Here is a 12,499-nt window from a genome sequence, read left to right as displayed (position 1 = left end):
ATCAAACATTGAGTCAATAGTGATCGATGTGGAAGTTATATTAATTTTTTAAAACAAGGGAATGAGTCATAAGGCCATAATTAACTGTTACAAATGTATGTAAGGCCACAGTTTTTATATCTTTCGGTTTACGGATCCGCCGACCCGATTTTTTCAGGGTCTAGAAAATAAATATAATGGATTTTATCACCACTAAAATCGTTAATTTTCCGGAAAATTCATGCTTGATCATCAGGGTTTTAATATTTATAATGCGTCTGAGTCCTAAACATGTATTAAAACGTCTCATTCTTTCAAACGTTTCAGTGACTATAAACAGAAACGTGTAAGCATATGTCTTTTTTTCAAAGTGCAGTTAAAATGTCTTGGAGATAGCACGATGTCCAGAAACTTTTCAGAGAAAATGAAAGAAGAGCAAACTATGGGAGATGCAATATTTCTTTTTCCCAAAGAGTCCTGTTAAAAACGTAATCTTCTATGATTTTTATGGAAATAAAAATAACCACCAAATATCAGCTGTTTCAATGACATAACTTCGCTATTTTTTCCCATTGGTAATATTTTTCTTCTAATTCAAAAATAAGGAATTAATATGTTGAAACTGGACAAAAATTGTAGAAATTGCACACAAAGACTATGTACGTTTTTTTTTATAACTTGAATTTCATTTCTAAAACCCAGACACATGCTAAATTTTGTGTGATAAGTGTATGAAACAATGAAAAAATCAATATGACCAGATAAATAGATCGTTTTCATGGTTATAGGTCCCAGATACATGACTTGTTGTTGACATTCTACTTTATAAGTAGCTATAAGGTCATGCTAATAAAAGGAAATAGACAACAGTGTAGGGTTTCACTGAAAGGAGTAAAGATAATCTGTGACTTTGTCTTGATAATTAATATAATATAGTTTACAAGATTATGAATCTTAATCAAAGTAAATTAGTAGTTTTTTTGTGAAAAAAAAATGAATGTGTCATGTTCCCAATATTCTATGATCAACATCTTTAATATTTAAAAAGAGATTTTTTTAATGATTTAAAATAAGATCTGAAGTAAACCTTCTGCAGTAAAATCATTTTTAGTTCCTTTTATTTGATTCTCATTTACTGCAAATAATTTATCCAAATTTCAGGAAATGTTTCTAATTTTTACCAATTCAAAAGAAGGGTGGTGGTGTTTTTTGTTTTTTGATATAAGCAATGTTCCGTTTGAAAGAAGTTTCAAATTATTTTTATTTTTATTTTGTCACCACCCAATGGACATTTTGGTTGAAAAAATCCGTAAACCTAAAGATAAAATAACTTTGGCCTAACCTAGCTGATGCATGTCTTAAAGTGGAAAGAATATATAAATAAATGTGTGTACCATAATTTAAACCCCTGATCAGCTGATCATACCATGTACATGTTGGATGGTCTTGCAATGATAAAATATTTATGAAAAAAAATATATGAGCCTTCTTTTTGTACTTGTCTAAATATACACCATGAGCAATAGTCATGCAGTTTTATAAAGGTGGGGTACGACTGACTTTGTCACTGTGTACAATGTTTACATGATCCGATCATCCTTCAATAAGACAAATATTTTGTTCATTGCTAAGATGTTATATTGCCAAAGACTTTCAAGATGTATTTTGCAATCAAATTAAAATGTTATTAACTTACTGTTATTGTACATTATATTTCCATGTTTAGATATGTTAATAAATTACATTTATGATTAAAAAAATAATTTTAAAAGAATGGTGTAGATAAAATAATCATTGATCTTTTAACCCTGTAATATGTACCTTAACTACCTTTAATTTTTTTATGTTATCTTCATGCATATTCAGTTTGTTATGTAAATTTATTTGCTACTGGGAAGTATTTCGATATATTTGTATGCAATACATGTATGATGTCTGCAGTTAATGTTATGTCTTGATTATCAGGGTTTAAATAAACAACTGGAATATTTACTAATATAGTTTCTGCATTTACAAAGGAGAAATCGAAAATTACAACAGGTGACCCTTGGTCAGCCATGTTGTCGCAATTTGGCCGACTGTCTTACAACATTTATAAAACTACTGTATACAATGTGCATGGTGATTTTCACTCTTACTTTTGCCCATTCAACAGTTAACACTTGCAAGCAATTTTGCTGTTTTTAATTTGCTTAGTGACAGAACTGTTTAAGAAACTATATATACTGTTTTCTTTGAATTCACCCATGAGGAAAGCAAATAGGCAAAATATTAAATGGAGACAAAGAGTCTCTTTGATTGATCAAAAATTTTGAAAGATTGCTGTTCAAGCCAATGCGAGGGTAACATAAACATGCACTTGGCTCTCTGCACAACAGAGAGATACCACAGGTTATGTCTTATAAACAGTTAAACTTCAGTATCTCATATTCCAATATTGGAAGTCCCAACCACTTATTCTTTGAGTATTTTATCCTGAATATCTCAAATCCTCAGATATTTCAAAGTTTTTTCTCTGTTGTGAATCCCATCAGGCTCAAGATAATGAAGTTTGACTGTACATGTATTTATGAACGAATTTGCTATAACATCTAAATGATTGCTTGACTGGTTTACAAATGATAAAACTTTAATGCCTAATACATGTATGATATTTTGATTTTTTTCTTTTGAGAGAAGAAAATTTTTTAGAGTGAAATATAACGTACTAAGTTTCTGGCTTTGTAGACCACTGCTGTTGCTCCACGACCGAGTATGTCCCCTGTATTCCAGCGATACGACTCCGAGCTCTGCCAGATATGTGCTGTGGTGGCCATCTACATCTGAACAATGAAATTCTTTTATTAACTTTGTAAAAAAAAATTTTTAAATATACCATATAATCCCTAATAACCGCATTTCAAAACCAAGTACAGCAAACTAGAAATATGTCTATATGACATGAATGACCCACCTAGGGTTAATAAGAAATGCTAGATGATATTTGTTTTAGTGCAGGCACGCAATATTAGGAGAGGGGGGGGGGGTCTCAAGACATAAATTTTCCTTTCAAAAATGATGCTACATCACTATAGTGTATGAAATTTGAAGAAAATACCTTGAGTTTCTTTGAGTTTAATATATACAGAAAATAATAAAGTCCAAAGTTATTTAGAACGTCAGAGAAAAAAAATTGGACACCGAGTTTTATAATTCTCACCCACTAATTTATCAGTGCTTAAGATTATATAACACATAACAAGAGGCCACAGCGCTCACCTGAGCACATCAGCTAGGAAAAAACACATATCAGATCAGACCTGAAAGTTAACTTAAGTTCGGGGGGCTTGAATTTTAACCCTTAAGGGGATCATAATTTGAATGAACTAGAATCTACTTTACCTGAGGATGATTCCATACAAATATAACTAATCCTGGCTTTGAAGTACTTGAAAAGAAGATTTAAAAAGGTTTCCCTATATATTCCTATGTAAAACTTTGATCGGCCATTTTGGCCCCGCCCTACCCCAGGGGTCATGACTTGAACAAACTTCAATCTACACTACCTGAGGATGATTCCACACGCGTTTCATCTTTCCTGTCCCAGTAGTTCTTGAAAAGAAGATTTTTAAAGATTTTTCCTATATATTTCTATGTAAAACTTTTGTCGGCCATTTTGGCCCCGCCCTACCCCCAGGGGTCATGATTTGAACAAACTTGAATCTACACTACCTGAGGATATTTCGCCATAAGTTTCATCTTTCCTGGCACAGTGGTTCTTGAGAAGAAGATTTTTAAAATATGCCACTAAATTTTCATTAATTCCCAATTATCTCCCCTTGAATGAGGGCATGGCCCTTCATTTGAATAAACTTGAATCCCCTTCACCCAAGGATGCTTTGTGGCAAGTTTGGTTGAAATTGGCCCAGCGGTTCTTGAGAAGAAGTCGAAAATGTGAAAAGTTTACAGACAGACAGACGGACAGACAGACGGACGCCGAACAAAATGTGATCAGAAAAGCTCACTTGAGCCTTCGGCTCAGGTGAGCTAAAAATGCCAATAATTTTTCTCTAATTCATGATTATCTCCCCTTGGAAAAGGGCGTGGCCCTTCTTTTGAACAAACTTGAATCCCCTTCACCCAAGGATACTTTGTGGCAAGTTTGGTTGAAATTGGCCCAGTGGTTCTTGAGAAAAAGATGAAAATGTGAAAAGTTAACGACAACAACGACGACAACGACAACAAGGACGATGACGACAGACAACGGACAAATTCTGATCAGAAAAGCTCACTTGAGCCTTCGGCTCAGGTGAGCTAAAAAAAATACCAGTGTTTGGAATAGGTGAGGTCAAGGTCAAAGGAAACGTAAATGTCAAAAACATCGCAGATTTAGTTTGATAGCTCTCCTCAAAATGTATCAGCATTTGAAGTTTGATAAACTAGAAAAATGTCCATCATGTCCATAGGATATGAAAGCCCCACCAAGGGTATATTTATTTAGTAATGCAACAATTATATTTTATCTTATAATGTGGTTTCTTTAAAATTAAGCAAAATACATGCAGATTTAGAAAAAGTAAATTAAGACAAATCACAGGAAAGGTCATGGTCAAACATTATTGATGCTGCCGAGTTGAATAGTTCTCAGAAATATGTATCAGTATATTAAGTTTTATAAAAATCATTATTAATGATTTCCTTAAAACTGAGCTAAACACTAATTTAAGAAAAGTGAGTTCAAGGTAAAAAACAAGAGGCCCAAGGGCCTTGAATCGCTCTTCTGATAAATTGTACAACCTATCACTTGTATTTGAAGCCTCTAACCCTAAGTATCCTAAAACCTAAGTTGCATCAACTGATAAAAAGTTTGATGATTCTTAGCCAATTAGGACTGAAGATATTTTAATAAAGCTATAAAAAAAACCATGAGTAGGTCACAGTGACCTACTTTAAGATTGAAGTTTTCTGAGGACTCACGATGCATTAATAGACAAACTAAGATTGAAGATTCTAAGCCAATATGTATTTAAGATATTCAAAAGTAGGTCACCTTGACAATTCTTGGAAAACCCAAGATGCATCAACTGACAAAGATTGATGATTCTAAGCCAATAAATACCTGAGATATTCAAAAGTAGGTCACTGTGACCTACTTTTTGGTCAACATTCTCTGAAAACCCAAGAGGCATAAACTAACAAAGTTTGATGATTCTAAACCGATAAGTACCAGAAATACATAAATATAGCCATTAAATGTCAAAAGTAGGTCACCGTGACCTACTTTTTGGTCGACATTCTCCAAAAACCCAAGATGCATCAACTGACAAAGTTTGATGATTGTAAGCCGATAAGTACTGGAGATACATAAATATAGCCATAAAATATTGAAAGTAGGTCACTGTGACCTAATTTTTGGTCGTCACTCTCCGAAAACCCAAGATGCATCAACTCACAAAGTTTGATGATTCTAAGCCAATAAATACCTGAGATACTGAAATATAGCCATAAAATGTCGAAAGTAGGTCACAGTGACCTACATTTTGGTCGACATTTTTCAGAGTCCCAAGATGCATCAGCTGACCAAGTTTGATGATCATTGGTCTGAAGGTAATCAAAATATGCCTTTTAAACAATTTGAAAACAAATGCCTGCAAAATTCTAAAAGTAGGTCACAGTGACCTACTTTTATTTAAATATGTTTTAAGGTCCCAAGATGCAGCAACTTACAAGATTTGATGATTCTAACCCTCTCAGTGTCTGAAATAATGGGATGAAATGTTTTAAAAAGAATAAGTCATAAAGTTCAAAAAGTAGGTCACGGTGACCTACTTTTAAGTTGACGATGTTCAAGGACCCAAGATGCATCAACTGACAAAGTTTGATGGTCATAGGCCTTAAAGTGTCCTAAATATGCCTTCAAATCAATTTGAAAACAAATGCCTGCAAAATTAAAAAAGTAGGTCACCGTGACCTACTTTTGAGTTAACATGATGTGAAGTCCTGAGATGCATCAACTTACAAGATTTGATGATCCTAGTCCTTATAGTAAGCAAAATATAGACATTTTTATTAATTGTAAATTTAGGTCAACTTTGAAGTGACCTTGAGACCACGCCCTTTGCCCCAGGGTCATGCCTTGAACAATTTTTAATCTTCAACATATCCTGATCATTGTATGTAAGTTTGGTGAAAATCTGCCAGGTGGTTCTGGAGAAGAAGATTTTTTTGCAACCAGTACTTTTGGTTTTGTTTTCCTGGTTATCTCCCCTTGTTTTAGGGTCCCAACCCTTATTTTAGTATAAATGGTAGCCCTTGGGCCAAGGATACCCTGTGACAAATTTGACACTGATTGGTCACGGGGTTCTTGAGTTATGGCACATATTCTAAAAAGTTAACGCACACCTCACACCGCACGATGCACACCGCACAAATGGCCATAGCATTAGCTCTTTGAGCCTTTGGCTCAGAAGAGCTAAAAATGTTGATGCAATTAAAAAGCTTACAACAGTATATATATATAAGCATATGATGTATGATAAAAATATCTTGAATAGTTTCATTAAATATGAGCTTACCACTAATCTAAAGGAAAATGAAGTCAAGGACAAAGGAAAAGTCAAGGTCAAAAATATTGATGCAGTTGAATAGCTTACAACAGTATGTATCAACAAATAAAGTTTGATCACATTTTCTTCAACAATATCATAAAACTGAGCTAAACTCAACTTTAAGAAAAGTAAGGACAATTTCAAAGGAAAGGTCAGGGTCAAACAATGTTGATGCAGTTGCATTGCTCTCATCAGTATCTATCAGCATATGAAGTTTAATGAAATTACTAGTATCTTGGATAGTTTCCTTGAAACTGAGCTTTGATTTTTCCTTTGACCTTGACCTAACTTTTCTGAGTTCAGAGCTCAGTTTCAAAGCTATATGCAAAGTGCGATGAAAGGATGGAAGACAGTCATGACAGACACTATATGCCCCAGCCATATTCATAGCAGGGCATAAAAATATCTTGTTTTTTAACTTACAGAAACACTAACTTGAGAAAAATGAGGTCAAGATCAAAAGAAAGGTCAAGGTGAAAATTTTGATGCCATTGAACAGCTCTTATCAACTGGATAAGAATTTCAATTTGATTTAATTGTCTTGAATTTTTTTTTTAAGAACAAGTTTCACCTATTGGCTTTTTTGGCCCTGTGAATTTCTGAAAAACTGAAACTGCTTGATTTTAGTTAGCAATGCATTAAATATCATTTAGACCTTTGGTGATTGCATGTCTATCAAAAATGGCGTAATTTTCTCGCTAGTCAATGCATTATGATGTCATGAAGTGCATCAATTTCCTCACATTCTGAAAAACACGACCTGGGAAAAAAAATACTTGTATGATTACCTGAAAGTTTTTTAAAAAGAAAGGAAAATAAATCTCTGAACCCAAAAATCCTATTTTGAATAGGGGTGGGGTTTCGTTTTGTTTTCACAACTCAATTTCTTTATATATAATTATATTACAACATATAGCTTTTCACTGAACATTTTTGTAGTAAAAAAATGATTTATCAGGCCCAGCACAATCTCTTGATTGAGCTATATAGCTTGATTTAGCTATATAGCTTTAGTAAGCTTTTCAGGATAGCTTGATTAAGCTATTTTATCACTCTTTTTTCTTGAATCTTTTATTTTCTCAGCATTTTCAAAAAGACGCACCTTTTCAGTGATAATATTCAACTAACTTTGAAGTTTGAACTCTACTGAAAATAATGCATGTAAAAATCATTCATCTAGATCTAATTGCATCTCCTTGAGAGACTTTGTACTCAAAGTTCTAAAAGTTTTGGGGCTATTGATGATTGACCACACAATTATTTCTTGAAGAATGAAATATTATAAAGGAGGCCATACAGCAAAGTTCCTCATCCCACATGCCAGATTACAACCCTAACAGTACTCCTTCTTCCCCAGCAGCATCAGGCTTTGGAACACGCTCACAGCTGCAATGTCCCAGGTAAATTCGCTTGAAGCCTTCAAGCAGAGCCTGGAAACAGTATAGTTCCTATAAATAAGTTGTTTTTAATTGTAAATACAGCACCCTGTGTGTCATGATTGCGCCTTTTAAGCCATAGTGCGACGTATACTCGAATATCGGGGGATGCACTTACAGAAGAAGAAGAAGGTCAGGTAGGGCAAACAAGATAATTGATTGCTAACAGCTCATCACAATGGGAAGCAATCATACTTCAGTGCACAAAGGGTAGTGTCCAGTTACTCAAACAATAGATTTAAAAAACATCTTTTGCTTAAACATATTCAACAGCTGCAATGTTATAGGACTTTCTTTGATTTAGGTTGTATATATTTGACAGCCCATAAGTACATATATGAATATTAATGTGAATATGCATATCAATAGCTTTATCAAGCTATATTGAATAGCTTAATAAACATGATAAAGCTATATTGCTTAAAGAGATTGTGCTGCATTTTGATTCTGCAGTGATGTTGCAGTCTATGATCGAATTCGATATCGGACTGGCATCTCTGTCAACAGTGAAACTGTTAGATAGATGTACTTAACATTTCTTTTGTTGGTCTTTTAATTTATACTAATAAATATATAGATATAAGGCAGGAAATTATACGAGCAAATCCAGATCTGGCCTACATTCTGTTTTGCATGTTGAAAATAACTTTTCAACTTGATGGTGCCTACATGTACATGTACTTACCTGCCTGTTACTGTAGTTTTAGTTGCATTTTACGATGTAAGTTTTTGCACACTGCGTTTGCAGTTGCAAAAAAAATTATCTTAAATTTGCCCTAGTTTTAAAAAATGTAAACAAAGTTCTGTATAACTGGTCCTCTGCCCTTGATTCCTGTAGGTTTTTCAGGGCGCTCCGTTAAACCAATGTCAGAGTACCAGTCTATGAACACTGATCATTCGTAGTCTGGTTCCCTGTCCCTATTTTGCTTCGTAAACTCCGCGTCAGACAGGGGACCAGGCTATGATCATTCGGAGCTCCTCGTGTGATTCAATCGGAGTTCCTCGGATGACTCGTACCTCACACATGGAGCGTAGCGGAGTCAGCCGAGGATTGCCGATTGCGTGTGATTAGCCGAAAAGTGCCAACTGGTAATCCGATCCCGATGTAATAAACAAGAGGCCCCTGGGCCTTATAGGTCACCTGAGCATTATTAAACAACTTCTAAGTGACTGAATTTGATCCATGTTTTAAGCCAGATGCTATAGCATTTACAATTTGGTCATCATAACTATACACTTAGCAGTTCCTTAGTTTGGTTACTTTATACCCATAGGCAGGGTAGGCGAACAAAAAATGCATTTCAACTAATCAGTAATATTCAGCAATAATCAGTAGTGCCGCTACCACACATGAACCCTTGACTCTTAGGCCTAGATCCACACATTGCACTATTTTTGGAAAGGCATACTTGCTTTTCAAAAATATTTGATTAATACCAAGGAGCACATTTCAAACAATTCATTCATTTTCAGTACCTAATTACAGCCTCCCCCCCCCCCCCCCCCCACTATGGTACAACTGACCCTGGTGCCTTGAAATTTACAATTCTTGAAGATTAGGGATTGCTCATAACTATATAGGTAATTCATTTGCTTAAAACCTAGGAGCAAAGAAGAAAATATTCAAAGATTTAATGTTTTTTCACTATACATGTATAATCAATACAGCCCTGCCCTAACACCAGAATCCCTAACCCTGGGGCCATAAAATTCACAATTTTGGCAGAGGCACTCTTGTTCATCATAACTATGTACGTAGTTAGTTTATTTAATACCCAGGAGTAAAGAAGAAGATTTTCAAAGAATTCATGTATTTCCTCTATATAATCAATAGAGCCCCACCCTGACACCAGAACCCCTGACCCTGGGGCCATAAAATTCACGATTTTAGTAGAGGCACTCTTGCTCATCATAACTTTGTACTTAGTTAAATTATATAAAATCTAGGAGCAGAGAAGAAGATTTTCAAAGAATTCATGTATTTTCACTACATAATCAATAGAGCCCCGTCCTAACACCAGAACCCCTGACCCTGGGGCCATAAAATTCACAATTTTGGTAGAGGCACTCTTGCTCAGCATAACTATATACTTAGTTAGTTTATTTAATACCCAGGAGTAAAGAAGAAGATTTTCAAAGAATTCATGTATTTCCTCTATATAATCAATAGAGCCCCGCCCTGACACCAGAACCCCTGACCCTGGGGCCATAAAATTCACAATTTTGGTAGAGGCACTCTTGCTCATCATAACTATGTACTTAGTTAGTTTATTTAATACCCAGGAGCAGAGAAGAAGATTTTCAAAGAAATAATGCATTTTCACTATATACTTATTTAGCCCCGCCCTAGTACAAGAACCCCTGACCCCAGGGCCATGAATTTCACAATTTTGGTAAAGGACTCAATGCTGATTACAATCATGCAAACAGTTTGACTGCTTGATGTCCAGGAGTAAAGAAGAAGATTTTTGAAGATTGCATTAATTTTAGTGGTTTTGGCCCCACCCCTAAGGCCCCAGGGGGGCAGGGATCATGAAATTCACAATTTTTGTTCCCCTTCACCCATAGATGCTTTGTGCCAAATTTGGTTGAAATTGGTTCAGTGGTTGCAGAGAAGAAGCTGAAAATGTTCAAAAGTTTACGACCGATTGACGACGAACGACGTACGACAGACGACGACGGACAAAAACAGATAGCAATAGGTCACCTGAGTGACTCAGGTGACCTAAAAATACGCATTTTTCAAGTTTTCTACGATGGCCGATATTAGTCTGTCTAAAATAAAATTACACGACCCATAATTTTGTCTTTTGTACATGTACATTTCTTGAAGTTTGTACATGTACATAATATAGAAAGTTGACAAAATATACATGTATGTACAATTCTTAAAAGTTGACAAAAAAATCTATAGCTGCAGGGACCTATATACTAACAATTACATAGTATACAGGTCCCTTATAAAAAAAAATTTGTCACTACAATTAAAATTCTTTTTATTTAAAATTATAATAAGCATTTCTTAACTTTTGATAACCTGAACGCAATAAGTAAAAGATAATGGTTCCATCGTAAAGGACGCGTGGGAAATATCAATTAAAGTATGACAGACGGAACATTTTATTTCTAATTTAGAGCCCATAACAGACAAGTATGATAATAAGGGAAAGATAAGCCAATGAATAGCAAAACAATTATACAATTAGTAATTGACATAAATCATTTCAACAATAATCCTGTCTAAAAGGAATACATTAAATATGCATGTATGTGTAAAAGACTAATGCTACTATAACATGTTATTATTTATAAATTTGCCCACAAAATTAAGAGTTTCCTTATCTTCTGTATTGAGTAACCAATAAAGTTTTTGTTTATCATCTAAAGCTGAAAATAGTGGAAATTGATGATTAATTAACTGAAACATTTCTTTTCTTTGATGATCAAATTTTTTACATGTTATTAAAAAATGAGTTTCATCATCTATGTTGTTAGAATTACATCTATTACATAAACGATTTTTCTGAACTTATTTGTTACATTTTCAAAGAAAGTGGCTCCCATCAGCCAGGTCCCTCAAATCACTTGACTCTATCTCGAATCTAGTGTTTCGGCGGTGTGAACTGATATACACGAGGTATAAGATTTTCATAGTATATTAATTAGCTTCAAATACTCAGTACGCCATCATCAGGAGCCTATTTGCACATTTGTGATACATTATAGGTCGTGTCATTTTATTTTAGACAGGCTGATATCGGCCATCGTAGTATTCGGGCTGCATTTACAATGAATATGTTCGTCTTTCAATTTAACAAACATCTTAATAATGATAAAAAATCTTATATTGCATATTAAGGATTTATTTTCGACAAATTTTCATTTAAATACGAGAAGGTTATTTCCTTATATAAGCAGAAATTCAACAGTTTAAACAGAAATGTTTTTCATTTTCGACAGAAGAGTTTAACAGAAACACCTTCTTTCAGTTCATGCATTGTTATAACGACCAATTTCTATGCGATAAGGAATAACGCCACATCTTGCTCTACCGGTACTTAACGTTCTTATTTTAAAATATATGATGTAACATATAGGATAGTTTTAAAGGAAACATATATGATGAATCTGTATTCACCATAGGCGTAGTCACAGGGGGGGGGGGGGGGGCAGCGGGGGCACTAGCCCCCCCCCCCCCACTTTCAGATCTGGGGGGGGGCAACATATGAACTGTGCCCCCCCCCCCACTTTTTAATGAAGAACAAAATCACAGCTATTTTGGAATAATATTAATACAAAATTGTGTAGAAAAATTGAAATTGAAAGTAACTTGCCTTTGAAAAAAAAAGTTGGCCACACCCCCCCCCCCCCCCCCCCCCCCCCCCCCCCCCCCCCCCCCCCCCCCCCCCAACGATAGGATTTTCGAGTAGGGGAACTTATAATTTTTTTTTTATTATTTTGCTTGTCAAAGAATTTCTGGACCTGAGCCCCCCACTT

At 34.8% G+C, this 12,499-nt stretch overlaps 1 pseudogene; it reads right to left on the bottom strand.

The window, feature by feature from the left end:
- The window catches only part of LOC134245831 (serine/threonine-protein kinase TBK1-like), a 74,353-nt pseudogene extending 71,552 nt beyond the window's left edge, over nt 1–2,801 (bottom strand).
- Between the last annotated feature and the right edge of the window lie 9,698 nt (nt 2,802–12,499).

The sequence above is a fragment of the Saccostrea cucullata genome, unplaced genomic scaffold (genome assembly GCF_032062105.1).
Source record: "Saccostrea cucullata isolate Sc308-1 unplaced genomic scaffold, CSIRO_AGI_Scuc_v1 ctg555, whole genome shotgun sequence".
NCBI lineage: Eukaryota > Metazoa > Mollusca > Bivalvia > Ostreida > Ostreidae > Saccostrea > Saccostrea cuccullata.
The sequence above is the reverse complement of the archived record's forward strand: the minus strand, read 5'-3'. Positions and strand labels throughout refer to the sequence as shown.